This window comes from Somniosus microcephalus, chromosome 24 (assembly GCF_052327205.1).
Source record: "Somniosus microcephalus isolate GS21.2 chromosome 24, FLI_Smic_1.0, whole genome shotgun sequence".
NCBI classification, from domain to species: domain Eukaryota; kingdom Metazoa; phylum Chordata; class Chondrichthyes; order Squaliformes; family Somniosidae; genus Somniosus; species Somniosus microcephalus.
Window position 1 is genome coordinate 6,640,643 of NC_141010.1, and position 21,755 is coordinate 6,662,397.

General features: G+C 39.9%; 1 long non-coding RNA gene across 3 annotated transcripts in view; it reads right to left on the minus strand.

Annotated features, from left to right (window-relative positions):
* Nucleotides 1-13,492: 13,492 nt before the first annotated feature.
* LOC147101008 (uncharacterized) overlaps nucleotides 13,493-21,755 on the minus strand; it is a 51,557-nt gene continuing 43,294 nt past the window's right edge. For 2 of the 3 annotated variants that reach the window (XR_015073435.1, XR_015073436.1), the window contains one exon: nucleotides 13,493-13,948. This is a non-coding gene — a long non-coding RNA (uncharacterized LOC147101008). Of the gene's footprint in view, nucleotides 13,949-16,816; nucleotides 16,910-19,279; nucleotides 19,478-20,169; nucleotides 20,264-21,755 lie in introns of all 3 variants that reach the window. The other variant, XR_015073434.1, reaches the window with a different exon arrangement.

Genomic DNA, 21,755 nt, shown 5'->3' on the forward strand with positions numbered 1-21,755 from the left:
AGCCCACAGTTTAATTGTGAGGCATAAAATAATGATTAAAAACACAGTGAGATTTGGCATATTCTTTAGCGAGCTTGTGAAAAGAGTTCCACCCAAAAATGAGATTACCCAAATTGATAAGGGATATAATTATAAACATTTCTCATGCTTCATTCCACCTCCACAGTACGCATCAATCTGTTGGTATCTTTAATTTAAAAACACGATGGTTTACACACGAATTTGAGTGTAATCCTTGCACAAAGGCCTTGGTAAACAGTGTATCCGTCTAATTGTGATATATGCGCTGCTGAACAGATAGGGTTTACCGATCAGTGCAATATATATGAGCTTATTTTTTTTTAAATAACAAAATTCATTTTGTACCCCCTTCCATGAAAAAAGCCCTTGGGGATTTTAAAGTATTAAAGTAACACACACCATACACTACATCATAAAGGACACCTTTGTACAGAGTTTTTTGTGTGTTATGTGATTCGTGCGGGTTTTTCTTTAACCCGAATTAACGTTGAAATTTACGATGGAGGCCACGCTTCCCACAAACCTTCAGAAATGCACAGTTCACAATCCAAGGGGCTCCTGATAAGAATTACTGCGCCGAGTAAAAAAAACATTGAGGCTGCTTTGAGTGCGGAACCGTCTCTGATGCTGGTGGCTGCTCGGTGAAAGCCAGCCATATATAATTCCAAGATATTTAAATCAGATTTATACAATAAAGGTGACAGCAACAGCCCCAGGAACCCGGCACGGCCATTGTTTAGGGAAGAATTGCAATCACAACGGTGCATTTAAGTGAAGAAATCTTTTTGAAAGGGTCACGTTATTTTTTTCCAGATTCGAAACACAGTTCATTAATGGCTCCTTAACAGAATATCACTCAGTGGGGGGAGGGGTGGGGGGGGGGGGAGGGAAGGAGTTGCTTATTGCGAGCAGGACACATACCACAAAATGGCGTCAAGACTCTACCCTGGAGAAATTCATGCAATTGATTTTTGGAAACTTACACAAAAATATTGATTTCTGTTCCATGATGCTACAATAATAAGATGGGTACCAAAAATGGTTAACCAGTGATACTCTCTTAACTATAACTCAAAGTTAGTTGGAAACTAATACTGTAGGCTTTATAGTTCCCTAGTTTAGTATTGTAAAACTAAATACCGTAACTTTTGAATCCAAACTGGTTAAACCTGAAGATCTCACCATTCAGTCCACACTAGTCCTTATGGCTTTATTCCGTCTCTCTCTTTCTCACGCTCACTCTTTCGTTCGCTTTCGTTCAAATGTACAAGCGAAGGAAAGTTTAAAATACTGAGCGGCCACGCAAAGAACAGCTTCATATAATGACTCGATATATCGGTGAGATTGGCATGTGTCTATATTATCGAAAGTAAAATAGCAACAACATCATGCATTTGTACAGCTCTTTTAACATAGATAAAGGGTCCTAATCGCTTCAGTGAATGTGACGCTATCTACTCAGTTCCTTGGATATATATAGGCGCATATAATAACATTAACATTGAAATGTTAACATTTTTGAGGCTTTCTCTATTCCATTAATTCTAGGTTTCTTCTTGGCAAGTTTGCACAAATGGGTAACAAGGAAATTCGCCCGTTTTATTTCACAAAACTGACCGTTAGAATAGAAAGTCACATCAGTGTAATAACAGCTCGAGTCGGTGAGTAGTGGTCACTGAGAGAGGGACAACACAGATACTGATCTGTTATTAAGCGACAGCTTGCGGTCTGTTTTTACACACACCCATATATTTAATATCAACACAGTTAAAACACAATGAAAACTAGCTATTCATTTGTAATAACTCCACTGTATTTCCTCACTGGAATCAGGTACATTTTACCAGCTATGGACTCGGAGCGCCCGCCTATTATAAGTTATACTTTTCTAACTTAAAATATAATGTTGAGGGAGAGATACATTTAATTCCAGCACTTTCAATCAATTTTTCTGGGACATTTCTGCATCTTTGATATAGTTTCGCTGCAACTTAATCAATGATCGGCCTCCCACACAGACTCCTTTGGAACAGATCTAAAGCTCGATCGCTAGGCGTTCAAAATAAGTTTAAAATTGCAGGAGGCGCTGTCCCCGTTATTAAGTTCCAAAAGTGGATCCTGCCCTTTGCTTGTTTTAGTTTATTGTTATTATCAGAATCTCACATAGGATACAGCGCGGTGAATGGACGGAGAGTGACGCCAGGAAACGAAACAGCTATGAAAGACACCACAGAATCCTCCAAGAGTCTACCTTCCGTCAGAACAATTCCCTGGAAACACATCGGCTTGCGGCTAACCGCAGCTATAAGAATCGAATATCAAACCTCATGCAGCCAGTAAGCATTTCAATCCGTGGTCATTGTGTCTTTATCGACAGCATGAATCACCAAGAACGCAGCTCTTTATCTATCTATCTATCGATCTATCTATCTATCTATCTATTATCTATCTTTCTTTCTATCTATCTATCCGTGTCTGTCTATCTGTCGGCTTATTTATCTATATCTATCTATCTATCTATCTATATCTGTCTATATCTATCTATCTATCTATCTATCTATCTATCTATCTATCATCAGTTTCTTTCTATCTATCTATCCGTGTCGGTCTATCATTCGGTCTATCTATCTATATCTATCTAGGTATCTCTCTCTCTCCATCTATCTATCTATCTATCTGTCTGTATATCTATCTATCTATTTATCATCTATCTATCTATCTATCTATATATCTACTATCTATCTATCTGTCTGTTTGCCTCCGTTCTCCAAGTTGAAGATGATGTCATCATTTCCCCTCTCAGCCCATGGTCTCCCCTTTCACTCGTTACTTCACAGGATCACAAAATTGTGGAGCCCTTTACTTTCCTTCTGCTTACCATCCATCCTTCAAAATGCGGGCATGTAATATCCAAATTTTCTATCAAAAAACCATCGTTATATGTTCACCTCTTTTTCCGAATCTTTTCAAGATCCATCTCTTTTTCTTCTGCATCTAGATTTCTAAATTAAACTCAAATCCAGCCATTCATGTATCCACGCGAATTCCCTCAAGGTGCAGGTGATGTCTCAGCATCTTCCTTTCTGCAGACTTAAAAACTCCTCCAGACTCTTTCAGAAGTAGAACAAAGCTGCTTCGCATAATCCTCTACAATAATAAACTGAAACTCTAAACCCGCAAAAACAAGGCCTGGGCCGTCTGCCTTAGTTTAACAATAGGGCTGTAACAGACTAAAGTTGATAGTAACAATATTTATATTATTATAACAGTACGAAGCTCTAAACTTCCCCCTCTTTCCTGAATTCATTAATGTTCCAAGTTGGATTATAACCGAATTTTTCAATTATTGATGCTTTAAAAAAAATCCTGGGGTTGAAAAATAACATCTCATAACGAAATACAGAGCCTAATATTTGAAATCGAATAAAATTTGGCAGTTAATGTGGCGATCCTTTAAAATAACACATTTTCAGTAAATTACACTTTGTTAACTTACCATCAGCACCAGCCTAGATTCCGCGCCGTCTATTATAAAACAGACACGGAACCGTCCACTACAATCAACATTTCTGACTTATTATTGGTTCAAATAAATCCATCCAATGGCCCGTGGTTGGTGCTTGCGGGCTGTACAGTGTTACCTTTGTACAGTTATTCCTCTCTGATCTTGTGCCTCGGTTGGGAATGTGCCGAGACTATTCCAAGAAGTAAACTTTTATGAGTTCGCGTGTTTACGCCCGCGAGGATACAGCCTCGCTTGTTCTTTTTTAGTTAATCCACATCGATGACATTCTGATCTCCAGTCTGCGTCAACCCTTTCACTCACGCTTACCGCCGCGTGAAGCTCAAGTTATTTCGGATACATTCTAAAAAGATCACAATTCGACCTTCTAGCTTCAGTATTTACTCACATTGCAAATTCCCCTATCTATCTATCTATCTATCTATCTATCTATCTATCTATCCACCTATCTATCTATCCATCTATCTATCTCTCTACCTCTTTATCTCTCTCTCTCTATCTCTCTATCTATCAGCCCCTCTTTCTCTCTCTCTATATATCTCTATCTCTCTCTCTCTCTTTCCCTCTCTATCTCTATCTCTATCTATCTATATCTATCTATCTCTATCTCTCTATCTCTATCTCTCTCTTTCTCTATCTATCTATTTATCTATCTCTCTCTCTATCTCTCTATCTATCCCTCTCTCTCTATCTCTATCTCTCCAATTCCAATTCCAATTCCAATTAAAATGCTTTATTGGCATGAAAGTTTACAGAGAACCATCTCTATCTCTATCTATCTCTCTCTCTCTCTATCTATCTATCCCTCTCTCTCTATCTCTATCTATCTATATCTATCTCTCTATCTCTATCTCTCTGTCTATCTATCTATCTATCCATCTATCTATCTCTCTATCTCTTTATCTCTCTCTCTCTATCTCTCTATCTATCACCCCCTCTTTCTCTCTCTCTATATCTCTCTATCTCTATCTCTCTATCTCTATCTATCTATCTATCCATCTATCTATCTCTCTATCTCTTTATCTCTCTCTCTCTATCTCTCTATCTATCACCCCCTCTTTCTCTCTCTCTATATCTCTCTATCTCTATCTCTCTATCTCTATCTATCTATCTATCCATCTATCTATCTCTCTATCTCTTTATCTCTCTCTCTCTATCTCTCTATCTATCACCCCCTCTTTCTCTCTCTATATATATCTCTATCTCTCTCTCTCTCTCTCCCTATCTCTATCTCTATCTATCTATATCTATCTATCTCTATCTCTCTATATCTATCTATCTATCTATCTATCTATTTATCTATCTCTCTCTCTATCTATCTATCTATTTATCTCTCTCTATCTCTATCTCTCTATCTCAATCTATCTCTCTCTCTCTCTATCTATCTATCCCTCTCTCTCTATCTCTATCTATCTATATCTATCTCTCTATCTCTATCTCTCTATCTCTCTGTCTATCTATCTATCTATCTATTTATCTATCTCTCTATCTCTCTATCTGTCTCAACCAAACTGACCATTTATCGTGTTCAGTTGGAGATCGCCAACCACCACCAACATTGCAAGAAGGTACCATCCCTTTACAAAACACTCAAATCAAACAGCAAACAGGACCACCAGAATTTCACTTATTCGGCGCTTAGTTTATTTCCTAGCGGGTGTAATTTAAAAGATGTTCTCTTTCTTTCTCGCGGCTCTCCACGCACTGACTTTGACTTTGGCGGCCCCTGTTGCGGACATTCAGTCACTCGAACAGTCACATTTTGATCTATTTTCTAAATGTAAAAAACAATCGCTTGTGGGTTTTTTCCAAAAAGGAATAGCACAATGGAAAACTGCATTTTGATATCTCAGCAAATAACTTATTGTCACGTCACATAGATACAGAATTATGTAGCCAACGTAACTGCAGCGTGTTTCCGTTTGTAATAGAGGAAGAATTATATAATCGGGACACCTGTAGGTCAGATGATAATTATTGGCTTCTTTTCAGTAATGAAAGCGAATCACATTTAGCGACGTTTGAGACCTTAAAACCACATGTAAACGATTTAAAATTAAAGCTTGATTTTAATTACTATTATTGTTGTTAATGCTGCATGAAAATTACAGATTTGCATTTCAGTTGAAGCTTAAATAATGTTTAAATGCATTTTTTTAATCGCCTCGATTGTCAGTTTGATCAGGTCGAAAAGACTTAAGTATAAATATAGAGAAATGCGTCTACAATTACACATCAACCCCAGCTTTAAATCCTTACCAGCAGCAGTATTTTACCTCGGCAAAGCTTGCGGAGGAGGCCCGCCGCGCAGAATGAAACGAATGTCACGGTTTATTCTTTGTTTCAACTGATTCCAAGCTCGCGTTTTAGATTGTTTTATCTAAATATAAATGATTTGCCATTTCCTCCCCAACATCCCGCCGACTTTGATTTTCGGTTTGCATCAAGGTTGCGAATAACAACCCGAACTTGGAATAACAATAGGATCTGTCGCTCAACATACCCGGAACCGTAGGAATCTTATGAGTATTTGCTAAACTTTAATAAATTATAAATGGTTTTCTAATGAATCCTTGGCGTTGTCAACACATCTTTGCACTAAACAACTTTAAAAAAAAACAGCAGGCAACTCGTCCAGAACCTAAAGTACAACTATTTCAACGAACAAAAACAAACGTATAACTTTTCTCAAGGAAACTATATTTGGTCCTGCTCTAAAGTTATTAAACGCTGTTACATTGTTCGAGCACTTACACTGCCGCTCATGGGATGGTGGGTTGCTCCACAAGCTGGGAGCATTTTCTTAAGCGTTTACTAAGGATTTTCCTATGGGGTTTCGCAAGAAATGGTGCAATCATATGTTTCTCAGACGCGCAGTACTTCTCTCCATTTTCCCCTTCCAACTTAGCCATCGGAATAATGCAATTTATAAACGGGGCATTCCAGGTTGAATAGCTTATGTTGATTTCATAAAATAAACCCGATGTTTACTTACAGAATAAAGTGTTTAAGAATCTGTGTATCCCTGTTAATATTGCATTAATCTCTGTTAACACACACTCACATGTTGGGCTAATCTTTGCAAACGTCGAGCAGGCACACCACAGCGGTGCAATAACAGACAAGGAGTTTGCACTGACTCTGCGAAGTATGCATCCATTTAGAGGGCCAAAGGTTTATTGATATTAATATTTGGGAGTAATAGGTCTTCGAAAATTGGAAATTCTGGTACCAATTGTCTTACCATCGAAACATTCTTTTCTCCGTATATGTTTATACAGCACTGGGCGAACTGGAAAATACAAACCGCCGCTGCAATAATTCAGATTGCCACTTGAGGTCGCTGTTGCTCCACTAATGGGCCTAAGAGGACCTTGGCCTTTATGTGACTGTCTTGAGATTGAATTCAAGGCTAAAAAAAGCGCAATTTTTCCGTAGTTCTTTTTGCAGCATTAAGGTGCACTAACAAAGTTAAACATCATAGTGCATGTCACAGTCTAAAATATTATAAAATTTAACTTCAGCGATTTAGGTGTAATGGTATACACAAATGAAACAGCCAACAGATTAGGCTAATAATTACTTTTAACTAATACAGTTCACATTTAAGTCTTTTCATGGCTCTACCGTGTTTCCTAAAATTTGCCTTGCATCGATTTAGAATAGAGATAGATGGCGATCGCTATACTGAAAATATTGTCTCTTTATATATTTTAGAGTAACAGACGAGTTATTTTTTAAACTCTGGGGTGAAAGGTTGTCTGCGAACTGTTCAACAATTGCTGGGCCTTCTTATCAGGGGGGCATGATTGATGTTGGTATTCATACAGTTTTGAGTTACAGCATAAGCAGGTCGGAATATATATGCCACTTTGAAAGATCATTGTGCATTAAACTGTCTACCATTCTTTACTGCTTTTCCAATTAGTCACTTCCAACTCTCAGACTAGCCTTCCTGTTGCTTTAAGGTAGTGACCAACAAAACAAAAAACATTTTTCTTAAGTCTGCACGTTTTTCCTTGATTAACATCTACGAAACAGTTAGATTATCATGAAGATTAAACCGAGTAACACGCAGCATTGACATAATTATCAATTTAGCTTGAAATGATTTATCCTTTTAAGGGAAAATAACGCTGGTAATGGTATCAGCAACACTAACTTCATACGTTCTTTTGAACGAAAACGTTATTGTAAACTTGAAATCGCGACTGAAGCAAGAGATATTTCTTGCAGAGGGAGTCGTCTGCAATTCAAGGTCAGACCGAGAGTCGAGCGTTTTCAAAGTCAGCAACTTTCTTGACACCTTTTTTCAGCATCAGAATAAATAGAACTCCCGCCACACTGAACAAAACACCACATTCTGGAATCAAACCAAATGATCAGTCTCTAAAACAAATAAATTAAAAACTGAACGAAGTATTTGCAAAGGCAAAGTTTGTTGCAACAATTCAAAATAATCCAAATCCCAGGGATCAGAAACAAACAGTAGAGCACACAGAAAACTGCTGGTAAACTCAACAATTGAATAGACAAAGGAGTGTCATTTATAAACACAACACAGATTAACGGTGAATTGCGCATTAATCCGAAACTAAACTTGTAGCAGGATATCTGAACCCAGCTGGTTATGGAAACGGGAATTTAAAATAATGAACATAGGTATGTTATATTCAGGTGTTCCCAAACCACCTCAATGAGACGGAAGAAAGACGCCAAAATCAACACAAATCAGGCGACATTTGCTCGAATATTTTACTGCTTTAACTACATCGATGTGAGACTGCGGGACCAAAACTCAACGTGAGGGTAAATGCTAAACGGGAGGGCCCCGGGAATTATATTACTGCACTAGAATTCTGCAAATCCAATGAAGGCGCTCGACCCCGAGATAAGGCAGGGGGGCTCCGATTTTCGGAGGGAGCTGTTTTTACATGTGGTTTGATGTCTGCCATTAGCTCGCCTGATGTGTTATTCTTGAACTGGCGTGCAACAACCTTCCGTTTCGATTTAGTACCATGATGTATAAATAAGGCCGAAAACATTCCGTTCAAGAATCCCGCCATTGCCAGAAGGAGCCTCCGACCACCAGGAAGATGGAAACACTCACCTGTCAGACTCTTACTGTCTCTTTCGGGGTCCCCCCCACCACCACCAAAAGTCTCATTCGTTGCTTCAGTCCCTCAATGACCATGGGCCGTAGAATCTGTGCTCGTTCCCTCTCCCCGTTCGTATGCGCGCTGAAGATTTTATAGCACACTGCTCAATATTACTGCTATTAGGGCTGGACGTTGATTGCGCCATCCTGCGCATTATGCAGATTGTCCGCCGTTACAGTTTAGCTTTTGAAAAGAACCCTTCGGTTTACTTAGGAGGCTGTTGTATTTATGTGAAGTCTGTGCTGTGCGTAATTACCAGCTCGTTTGGCCAGTCGGATTTATGCCAAGAGAGGCTCATTTCAAAATGAATCGTTAACATGGTATTAAAGATCAGTGAAATATAACTGTCGCCATGGCAACGGTTGTTGCCTGTTATTGGCGCAACATGGCAAGGTTACAGAACATTGCCGACTGCGTCAGGCTCTGGAGGGGCCATGAGCCAGGCAGCTAGTTGCTAAATAGATTCACTTTCTGTCGACAGGGGGGGGGGGAACAGCGCCAAGTTTGAACCTCTCTTATGTTTTGTTTGAGCTTTGAGTTTGCTGGGAGCTATTAACAGATCGTGAAACTGATCCGTTTGCGGAGCGAAGTTTGGAAGTTTGAGCTGTTAGTGGAATGTGTTTGTCTTGACCCCGGGGTCAAAGGTGACCTTGACCTGACGGAAGTTCAAAGACAGTGCTCATTAGGCCAGAAGGAGAGAAAAAGACGGCCAGGCACTTAAAGCATCTGCGTTTTCTGGGAAAGAGGCAGAGAGAAAGAGAGGGGTGATAAAAAAGCGAGAAAGGAAAGAATGAAGGGGAGACAGGGAGATAAAGAAAAGCAAGTCGTAGAGAGGAAGAAGGAGACAGTAAAGAGGTAAAAGGGGGACAAACAGACACATCCAATGAATCGGGCAGCATCTGTTATGAGAAAGAATGTCGTCATTTTGGGTAAAAATCATTAGGATTTATAAATTTCTGCTTTAATTAGAAATGTTCAGCCACTGCAGCCTGTTAAAAACTGAAACAGGCAGCGAGGGAGAAAAGGGCGAAGAGATAGACAGACCGAGGCAGAGGAATGAAGATGGAAAGTGGAAGGCGGAGAAAGGGGTGGAAAAGATGGGAAAGGAAGAGAGAGACTGGGGAGAGAGAGAGAGATAGAGGGAACAGAAGAAGGAGACAATAACAGATCGGAGAGACAAAAAACAGAACTGCCAGCAAAAGGCTTGTGCCTCTTATCCTATCAGAGCGGTTGTAGAGAAAGAGTCGAAATCTTATTTCATCGACACACATGCAGCAACACGAATGGGAGGTGGTGGAGACATGAGCTTATCCGAGAATTGAAACTACAAATGATAGTCAAAGAGCGAGCGATCGAAAAATCGAGCCAAAGAAGAAATGAAGAAATGACAGGATAGACCGTAGAAAATGTGTCTTAATTTTAAAAAAAACCCTCAGTGTAAACAGTCGGACCCATTCCCTCACTGTGAGATGCACATCTGGACAAACAGCCTGAATATTTTTCACCAGATAAAGTCCTGGCCTCTCCTAGTTCTACTGTATGTATGCAGGAAGTTGAAAATAACGAATTGGTCCCCGGCCCGTACGGAAAGCAAGTCTGGCTTTAAACATTGTGCAGGTTGTGTCACGGGCTCAACATGGCCGCTCGGGTTCCTGTGCTGGGACTACATAAATACAGGTCCCCCACCCTCGAGTGAGATTGTGACTGCTTGGCCTTTGTCCATTCAGTAAGTTTTAATTAAAAGAATAAATAAGATAAATGCAAATATCCGTTAAACTCAACAAGGCGAGAGAGAGAGAGAAGTCTTGTTCTACCCGATATACACCAACGTCACAATTCGCGTCATGATTTCAAGTTGGTATTTGTTTTTTTCTCTCCATTTTTTGATTTCAGTCGAACTTCTCTTCCGTTAGAGACAGAGTGCTGGATCTACAGGCAGAGAGGTAAAAGGACAGAGTGCGGCGGAGAAATAAACACAGACAGGCACAGAGAGGGGCAAAGAGACACACAGAGGGAGAGAGAGAGACAGAGAATGCGACAGGGAATCTATCAGAATGTAGGCGATGAATGTGGGCACATGCTGGATCCGTACTGGGTACAAATTGGGTACATGTTAGGTGCACAGCATAGAAATGCTGAGTACATGCGGAATACATGGTGGAGACGTGGTGAGAACAGGCTAGGTATATACCATGTATATGCTGGATACGTGCTGGATCCTGTTAGCTCAATATTAGGTACATAATGGAAACATGTTAGGGGCATGGAGGTTGCATACTGGCTACATGCTTAGTACATGTTGGATACATGCTCGAAATATCATGTATATATGTTAGGTACAACTTTGCACATATTGGGTACATGTAATTGCCTGCATGGTGTTTCCACATGTACGTTGATGGCACCAGCTCTACCTCACCACCACCTCTCCCCACCCCTCCACTCTCTTTAAATTGTCAGACTGCTGACATCCAGTACTGGATGAGCAGAAATTTTCTCCAACTAAATATCGGGAAGACTGACGCCATTGTCTTTGGTCCCTGCTGCAAACTCCATTCCCTAGCCACCAACTCCATCCCTCTCCCTAGCATATGTCTGAGGTGGAACCAGTCTGTTCACAACCTTGGTGTCATATTGGAGCCAAGATGAGCTTCCGTCCACATATCCCTGTCATCACAACGGCCGCCTACTTCCACCTCCATAACATCGCCCGTCTCCACCCTTGCCTCAGCTCATCTGCTGCTGAAACCCTCATCCATGCCTTTGTTACCTCCAGACTGGACTATTCCAACGCACTCCTGGCTGGCCTCCCACATTCTACCTACATAAACTTGAGGTCATCCAAAACTCGGCTGCCCGTGTCCTAACTCGCACCAAGTCCCATTCACCCATCACCCCTGTGCTCGCTGACCTACATTGGCCCCTGGTTAAGCAGCGCCTGGATTTCAAAATTCTCATCCTTGTTTTCAAATCCCTCCATGGCCTCGCCTCTCCCTATATCTGTAATCTCCTCCAGCCCGACAACCTCCTGAGGTCTCTGCGCTCCTCCAATTCTGCCCTCTTGCCCAACCCTGATTTTAATTGCTCCACCATTGGTGGCCGTACCTTCAGCTGCCTGGGCCCTGAGCTCTGGAATTCCCTCCCTAAACCTCTCCACCTCTCTCTCCTCCTTTAAGACGCTCCTTAAAACTACTCTGACCAAGCTTTTGGTCATCTACCCTACTCCTCATGTGGTTCGGTGTCAAATTTTGTTTGATAACACTCCTGTGAAGCACCTTGGGACGTTTTACTACGTTAAAGGCGCTATATAAATACAAGTTGTTGTTGTTGCATGCTGAGTATGTCTGGCTCAGGATAAGCGCAGAAGTACTTTGCTAAATTCTAAACTGTTTCGATAGTGATTTGCTTCGCTTGGATCGGGGGTGGGGAGCACATGATTTGGCCAGTTTGTACCTCACTTAATAAACGGGTTCTCTTTAATAATTCGAAGCATTATTTTTGCTTTTAATAGAATGCAAAATCTATGAAATCGCGTCGACCCTTAAGTGGAATTAAATACTAACAGGGTTGCCATTCTGGGTTCTGGACAGATAAAACCGGCCTGTCAATTCTGGGAGACTCAGTTTGAAGGATGTATTTTGTGAGAATGACGTGTGATGATCGGGCGCATATTGTTCCAGTGTGCTGTAAACTACCAACTACATTGGAGGAAAATAATTGTCGATATTGTTGATATTGCCATGTCTTAATTTACTTGAGTACCAATTCTCTAACATTCTCGGACTTCAAGGGTTAAGTTACGAGGAGAGATTACACTAATTAGGGTTGTATTCCCTTGAATTTAGATGGTCGAGGGTGATCTGATCGAAGTTTTCAGGATATTAAGGGGAACAGATAGGGTAGATAGAGAGAAACTATTTCCGCTGGTTGGTGATTCTAGGACCAGGGGGCAGAGTCTAAAAATTAGAGCCAGACCTTTCAGGAGTGAAGTTAGGAAACACTTCTACACACAAAGGGTGGTAGAAGTTTGGAACTTTCTTCTGCAAACGGCAATTAATGCTGGATCAATTGTTAATTTTAAATCTGAGATTGATAGATTTTTGTTAACCACAGATATTAAGGGATATGGGGCAAAGGTGGGTATATGGAGTTAGGTCACAGATCAGCCATGATCTCATTGAACGGTGGAGCAGATTCGAGGGGCTGAATGGCCTCCTCCTGTTCCTATGTTCCTATGTTCTCTGGCCCACAGCTTCGTGGCGCTTGCTTAACAAGGCGGAGGCATCGTGGGGCTCGGAACTCGATCTGTACGAAACATTCAAAGCAGTAAAGATAATCGAGGCTGGGTTCAACCCGAATTCTTACATCGTGTGTACCGGTCCCGGGGGGCAGCCAGATCCGGGTTCGGTCAGACCAGGCCTGGATTACCGAGGCTAGCCTTTCCTTCAATGTCTGTCACACAAAGGAATTAATTTGTGTCTTTTAATCAGATTTCACACCTCCCCTTGGCATCCCAAACTCTGGCTGTTTTGCGAGGGGTGTTGTCATCGCCGTTTATTGCGGGGCTGTGATTCTGGTTTCAGTCTGAACTTTATCTTGATTGTTAGGCAATTAAAAAATACTTTTTATAAAAAAGCATAAAACTGCGAAATGGTAAAGGGAAATATTTCTGCTGCAGGGATTTACAGCTAAGAACATGTATTTATCAGGAACGAATATAGTATTGCGAAAATCTGCATGATGATTTAATTTAGATCAATGGATCAGAAACACTCACTGAAACAGCATCAAAGGTTGAGATATTTTAATTTTTAGTGGAAATATTCAGGCAAGCCCTTTTTAGAAAACTGAATTAGCAAGCATTGTAGATTGAACATGCTAACAAGTTATTGCAGAAAACTTGCAACTGAATAGTTAACATTATTATACCTGCATTGCTAATTATTACATATTATTCCGAAATAAGGGTTCTGAAGGCGCCACCGCGCTGAATCCACAAGGCTGTTTTCATAATGGAAATCTATCTTACTAGATAAATTATAACAGAAAATAATTCTAAGGCAAAGATTAATAATTAAGAAACTGCTCGCTTGAAATATCTGTTGACAGCGATCTGTGAGACTGTGAATCATTTCAGGTCCTTGGCTCCCCATCAGTTGGGCCGGGAGGTACTGGCACATTCCTCTTCTTGATGTAATAATCTGTTTGTGTCACTCGGTGTACCCGTTGTGCCCTGTTTTTATGACTGAAACCAAGCATAATAAAGATGTTAATGTGAAAAATGTGATTAAAACGCCAGCAACTCCATGAATGTTTAACCGGAAAGTGCACAAAGAACTTTATATGACCTTACATGGCTTGTTGCCCGCCTCCATCTTTTAACTAAATGGGCACCATTTCAGCTTAGTAGGGCGAATCATCGACAGGTAGAGAGAATCGTATATGTACCCTCAAGAAATTAAAATAATCTTTAAATTAAAAATGTAATACATTGATCCGTGGATTTATAACATTTAAAACAAAACCCTATTAGGCGTCATTTATTGCTGAGAGGCTTTGCATGCAGGTAATCCATTTGGCTGCCCTGGAGCCGGAACCTGAGCCTTACCTGTTCATTCCTTGATGTACCTATATGTCTAGGTGTAATTAATTATCACCACCAGATACATTTTTCAACATATGATGCATAATTTGTCAACGATTCCGAGATGTTACATGTACAGCAGACCCCTGTTTGCTGCATTACGGCGGGATTCAGATATGTTTCTCAGGGCGAGACTGACTTAAAATAACTGAAGATACCATTATTAAGTGTATCATCACTGACTGCGCTCTTGCTTATAACTTCATTGCTACTAATCCAGTAGGTAGTGATTTGCGTCTCAGGACGTCAATGTGAATTAGGTGATATCACGATTGCCTAATGCATGCACACTTAGTCTGTTCTGTTCATTTAAAAAAGATGTGCTTTTGGAACTTGCAGCTTTGATAATGTGTTCCCGCAAGTATTCTTAAAGCTTTATCAGTATTGTCCTTGAACTAGAATTACATCGAATCTACAGCACAAAAACAAGCCATTTGGCACAAATGGTCCATGTAGGTGGTTACGCTCCACACGAGCCTCCTCCAACTCTAACCATCTCTTCCCACCCTGCCCCCATACCTCTCCCCTATTCCCTTCTCCCTCATGTATGCATCTGCCCTTAAATTCATCAATACTACCTGGTTCAACCATTCCATGTGGCAGCGAGTTCCACATTCTCACCACTCTCTGCGTAAAGATATTCCTCCTAAATTCTTTATTTGATCTATTAATGGCTATCTTGTATTTATGCCCCCTTAACTCACTGGTATAAACGGTTTCTCCACCCTATTGAACCCTTTCATAATTTTCGAGACCTCTATCTGGTCTCCTCTTATATATATAAATAAATGATTTTGACTCAAAATTTGGAGGTACAGTGTCGACACTCTCAAATGATTGCAAATTGGGGCTACAGCTAATAATGGGTTAAAGCCATTCTCGTTTCCAGAGAAAAGAGACCCAGGCTGCTTAATCTTACCTGGTAGTTGCATACCCTCAATTTTAGTAACATCCTTGTAAATCTTTTTTCCACTTTCTCCAGTTATTATTATTTTGGTAGTATGCAAGTCAGATCTGCACATTCAAAGTTTAGTCTAGCCAAGGTTCTAAATAGATGTAATATGATCTCCCTGCTTTGTATTTTATTCCTCTACAAATCCACCCCAATCTTTATGGTGCTAGCAACTTGTATTGCTACTTTTAGTGATGTATGTAACTATATTCCCAAATCTCTTTACCAATCTACCCCATGTAGTTCCTTAACTTCCAAGGAATAGGTGGCCTCCTTATTCCTCCTACAAAAACGAACCACCTCACACTTCGCTATATTGAATTTTAATTGCTGTTTATCCACTTACTGTGCAAGCCTGTTTATGTCTTCCTTTATTTTGGTGCAGCCTTGCACATTATTAACAATAGCCCCCAATTTGGAATCATCTGAGAGTGTCGACACTGTAACCCCAACTACTGAGTCAAAATCATTTATATATATGGTGAAAAACAGTTGTCCCAGCACAGATTGTTGTAGGACACCACTTCCTACTTTCTGCTAGTCTGAGAAAGTTTATTTAACTCCTACCCTCTGTTTTCCATTTTGCAGACATCTTTCAGTCCATTCTGCTGCCTGGCTCCTGATTCCACACAGCCTGACACCTTCTCAAAAGCCTTCTGAAAGCCCGAGTATACCGCATCCACTTCATCGCCCTTGTCTATTCTTTCTGTTATTTTTCCAAAGAATTCAATAAGGGTTGGTTAAACACGACCCTCCTTCTAGAAATCAATGCTGACTATTTTTCATTATATTCTCGTATTTGATTCTAGTATTATTCCTACTACTTACGTTAAGCTAACCAGTCTATAGTTCCCTGGATTAGTTATATCTCCCTTTTTGCAGATAAGAATTACATTTGTTGCACGCCATTCTATTGGCACTGTTCCTTTTCTATTGATTTAAAAAAAAAATATATATATAAGTAGCTCTGCTATCTTCTCCTATCTACCTAGTTTATTTGAGTATCTGTGGGTGCAATCCATCTGGACCCGGGGTCTTGCCCTCCTTAAGTTTGTCTAGTTTGTCTATTATCTCCTTTCTCGCCAATTTAACTGTTGTAATAACATTGACTTTTGCTGAACTGCCATTGCACGATAGACCTGTGCTTTGGAGTATTTTGTAAAATATGTACGGCCTCTACTCTCAGACAATTGTGTTTGATTATGAATAACACAAAGTGCAACCACTTGCAATAGTTGTACAAAACTCGACATGGAGCCACATGGGCAAGCGCTTGCCCATAAAAATATTGCAACTCTCCAAACCCTGTAAAGTTAATTTCAGAGAGATTGCGAGATGGCGGAGCGGGAGTCGAGTTTTATCTATAAGTTCCCAATTCTGGTAAACATTTAGTTGCGTCAAATTAGTTTAGAACTTTTCACTGATAACTATATTTTAAAAATGGTAAAAGATGCTATGAAACTGAACAGTTTAAAAGCAAAGTTCTTAACAATTGTTAGTTAGAAATATCTTCAAACCTTCACTTTTATCAAAAGGATGAAGAGCAGATAGAATTGTTCTTGCCCAGTGGGTTTATCTTGTGCCGACGCTGTACATGTTTCCATTATGTCCTGGAACTCAAATGAAAGATTTTGTTTATCAAACAATTAAGATTTGAAGTTAGCACGTAATTTGGGATGTAATTTGGGATGTAATGTAAAGTATTTCTTAGCGCAATATTTTTCCCTAAGGATTGCATGCAACAATGCATATTACTAAATGAATCTTCCTTCATTTTTCAGTACTCCCATATTTTGAGAACTAAGATATTCAATTCTACAACCCAGCATTCTCACCAAACCCATTTTCTGCTAACATTGATGGGTTTTATATTCTTGTTATCCTGTGACAAGAACACCGTGCTTAGATTGAAATGAGGATTACATTAATTGAAATGGTTTAAATCTCGACTGACAATGTATTAAGTGACATTTAAACATTGCTGCACACGATTTAATGGAGAAAGCGAGGATCATTGTGTCATGCTAACTTGTTTTAGTCAAATAAATACTGAAAGGGACCAATGTAATATATGGCGTCCGTTGTAAATATGCAATATCAGGAAGGTGCAGCAATCGTTATAAATGTCTACGCTTCTGTGTATCTTTTCTTTATAGTCTAAATGATGTTTAAAGCGCGCCATGGGCACTTAAATCGGTTGTATTGAAAATTAAAGCTTGAAGGTCCTTTCAGCGATAAAGAGAAAATTATAAACTCTGCACACTTTCTGCCAAAGGCTGGTGTTGCACTGTGCGTTTGCAAAGCTAGTTCTGGTCTGTAATACAAATTCACCTACAATATTCATCTTTGAGGGTCAGTTTATTTATACTGGCGAGACATTTCGATGTTATATGCAAGTTTAATGTGGATTTCGAAGGGATGGCGAGTGCCTTCATCCCTCGGATTGTATGTTGCCCTCAATTTAATGGATTTTAAAACTCGAGTGAATAACTGCAGTTGGATTTGCAGGGCCAGCGCTTAAAGTTACTAGGAACCAAACGGCCTTCGACATCTGGTCTCATCTGGAAGCCGAGCTGATTTTTCCAAGTTAAAAACTCAGCTCCACAAGTGAAGAATTTAGCACCAGCATAAATGCTAATGAAAACCCAGTAAAATGTGTCCCAGAATAAGAGCGGTGGCCACTTTAAGGGGTCGGGTATACAACAGCCCGATAGAGTCGGGGTCTCTAGTGAAGTGTGTTCGATTCTATTGACATTAAGTGAAATGCAACATTTTTTTTCCAGTCCGAAACTGAATTTGTCTACCGCTTTTTTTCACTCACCAAACAATGATAAGAATTTCGCCCTAACGCGCCAGATAAACTTCAGATTCCTGGATTAAAAGCTATTGGCCTTTTCTTTGTTTGTGTGGAGTTGGAAGCTCTCTCTCGCTCTCTAGCACCAAATTTGATGTTTGCTACAAGAGGCACCCCTGCCTCTGTCTCTTTTTTTCTTCAGCCAGTTGTCTGTTAGCACATAAAATTTGCACAGACAGGCAATAAAGTGTCTGGCTGCTGTGTACGCTCCCTATACAACGGCTTGGGGAAAAAACCCGCTGATTTTAAAGGCTGCCACAGCACAACCGTGGGATTGATATTTTAGCTTCTACCCGCATTAGAATGTATAGTCTCTATATATTTTTGGAAATGCTGACATTTTTTTTTCGTTGGTGGATAGAGATTTTAGAAGAACTCTAAAAACAATCAACACCACTGTGAAAACAAATCTGTAAATTGTACTTGATCGTGGATGTTTGGTGTGAAGTTTTCAAAGTTTAAAGCACCATTAATTAATTTTAATTGTAAATATTCTGCATGGGTAAAAATCCAGGGTTTTAAAATACAGGATGGATTGGGAAAAAAAATCAGTGTCTTGTTGGAATTTCGTTGCCTCTGCTCGCGCTCTGGGCTTTTTATGACCGTATCTGGGGCGACTGGCTGCAACTGAGTGAACTTCTCTTGTTATTCCTGTCGCGAAATTGTTTTCCCTCCTGCAGTTTCTAACCTTGAAACGGTTCCAGTCCTAAACTCTATTCCCTGGACGCATTCCCCTGTGGAACTTGTCGCTCATTCTAGAGCGGATGTTAATTCGAGTGATTGTTTAACGTGTTGAATATTCGAATAAGAATCTAATTCTATTGACTGGTTTCTTGTTTGCTGCTGGCATGTTGTTGGCGAACCTTATAGAAACCAGTTTAATTTTTTGGGGGGTGGGGGCAAGGTTTAATTAATTAACACATAAAGCTGCATCGCCAACATACATAGACAAGCAGCACCTATTAAAAACGGCACCATCTAAAGTCAGAAAGATCTGTCTATTGCAGTGCAGGCGTCTCAGTACTTCACGAAATCCCAGGTTAGACCCGCCTTTGGACAAAATTGACATTCTTAAAATTCACACGCAATTGCTCTTCATATATGTACCTAAGGGTAAATAAATTACCTCCTCTCGTCTTTCAACATGGTGAACCACATGGCGTACGATGTGATCACGTGATCGCACCAAGAATGCACCATTACTTGTACCATACACTTCAGAGGCCAACATTGGTTCAAAGGCGGTGGGAAGTCTGCAGTGTTTTAAATGCATCTTTTATTATTGTGTCTGTTGTGGTGTCGATTCGCAGTGGTAGCCATCGAGCTGCAGAACACAGATATCTCGTGTGAAAATACTGATGATGATTTCGCCGCTCATCTCTTGGAATTAACAAGTAAAAATGTTGAATTTTATTGTAAGGGCCTGTTGTAGCGACTGTTTATTTTAATAAACACAATCTTGGCCTACTCCTACTCCTATTTCTCCTGTTCTTATGTCAGAATCCTGTCTAATCGCCAAATAGCTATTTTAAAACATCCCATAATTATTTATTTGACTAACTTGTTTCCCAAACTACCACGCATTTTTTATTGATCGTAATAATTGATTCAAAATGTCCTTTCAAGGTGACTTGCGCAATATATCCTCCCAAGGTACAGTAGTTAATTAGTACCAGTCTGCCTGTTTTACAATAATTTTAATTGCAATTCTATTGAGACGTCTTAAATCTAACCAAAAATGAGCACACCGTGTTCCAGTCAGAGCATGCAAGTATTGCCCTGTGATTGTCACCGTTCTGCCAATCAAGCATGTGGAATGTGGCACAAATCTCGTTATTTGTTTTCTTTTGAAATTGAAGTCAAAACTGCAACAAATTCTTTGGAAAAAGGATTAACCCGAGTAACTTATTTAAACCTTTCACTCTGTACATTGGTTGTGAATTTTTTTTTTTTTACTTTAGGGACGCGTTTTATTCCCCGCGGTATAAGAATACAAAATATTGGAGGAAATATTACATCATGCTTGGCCGGCCCGCACACATTAGCATCGAGGCTTTCGCTGACGCCAGCGCTTTCTCTTCAGAGTTCGTTCATAAATCCATGCAGTTCGCTGGATCCGAGAAAAATAATTGATGAAAGTACAAAAAGAAACAGAGAAGTTGGTCATTCATTCATCTCTATGTTGATGCTGCAGCATAGTTTTTAAACTGGCTTTCCAGGGTTTATGGGAGGGTTCATTTCAGGATCGTGGATTAAACCCAAGCATTGTGAAATGAACAAATATGTTCGTTTGCAATCAACATAGGAATAGCAGGATACTTAGTGCCAATGAAACTACTGCATCGCTGCAGGACAATGGTCTTGGAACGTGGCTGAGCTGAGCTCTCCAGCAGCTTTGAAAATAATTCCCTATCGAAAGCAATGAATAGAAATATTCATTCGTTTTCAATAAGAGCGCTGACTAATGCACAAAATGTTCAGCACTCGGCCAAGGTATAAGACTCTCAGAAGCGCTGTTCATACACAGTAATTTTTGTGAGCATTTTAAACTTTTAGCCGATGCTCTGAAGAACGACACTCGGTGTCTACACACCAACATCCAAACAGATTATTTAACTAGCCAGCAAATAAACTGCCGCTTTCCCGTCTCGTTTCTCCGTGCACTTGTAGTACCCACTCCGCGAAGACTAATGGTTAGCAGTAAACAAATTCAGCCCTCAAACGGATGCTGGCTCAAAGATAGACGAACCGACCACTTCCCCCTGTTTTACTGACAGGCAAACATGTTCCTCATTCCAACTTTCTCCTCATAAACTCCTGTCCGAAAGGATGTCTACAGACATTCTCGAAATTAAATATCTCAAGCATTTTTTCACCGGCTTACTCTTTAAACGTTAACATATATCTTCCTTTTGCAAAAAAATCTGTAACTATTTATAAATAATCCCTTTCGGGATGTCTAACAAAAATTGAAAGTTGGTAACTTTTCTATTTTTAGTGAAACTTTTAAAATGTAAACTATGTTGCAGTTACGTACGGTTTGACATTGAAATAGCAAACAGAAGTATTCCACTTAAATATACAAACATCAGATTAATTCTAAAATGATAGTATTCGTGCACATATCTCAATAAAAACCTTTAGCACGTGGGTTTAGGAATACACTGATTTTTTTGTTAATCTAACCATAACACAAGGGACAATATCTGTTTTGCAATATTTTTTGTGATAGAAAATACGAAATTCAAGAGCGAGGTTAAGGAGACTGGTTGTCTGGGATAAAAACGGAAGATTCCGGAAAGACACAGCGGGTCAATTAACAGCGGCGGAGACAATGGGCAAGTAAGCCGTTGGTAAACACCTGAAAGCCTCGCCGGTTTTACTGTTAGCAGGTTGAGTGATTTGCTGAGCATTTTAGTGCATTTTATTTTAATTTCAAATTTCTAACATTGCACGAATTAAATATTTAAAAACTCTGGCTTTGTATAAACATAATTAAATAACTTTGAATACAGACAAAACAAGTGAGTTTACAGCGTTATTTCCAAAGCCGGATTAATGTGACAGGCTGATTTTTGCCTGTTTAACCGTTGCCCAGGCTT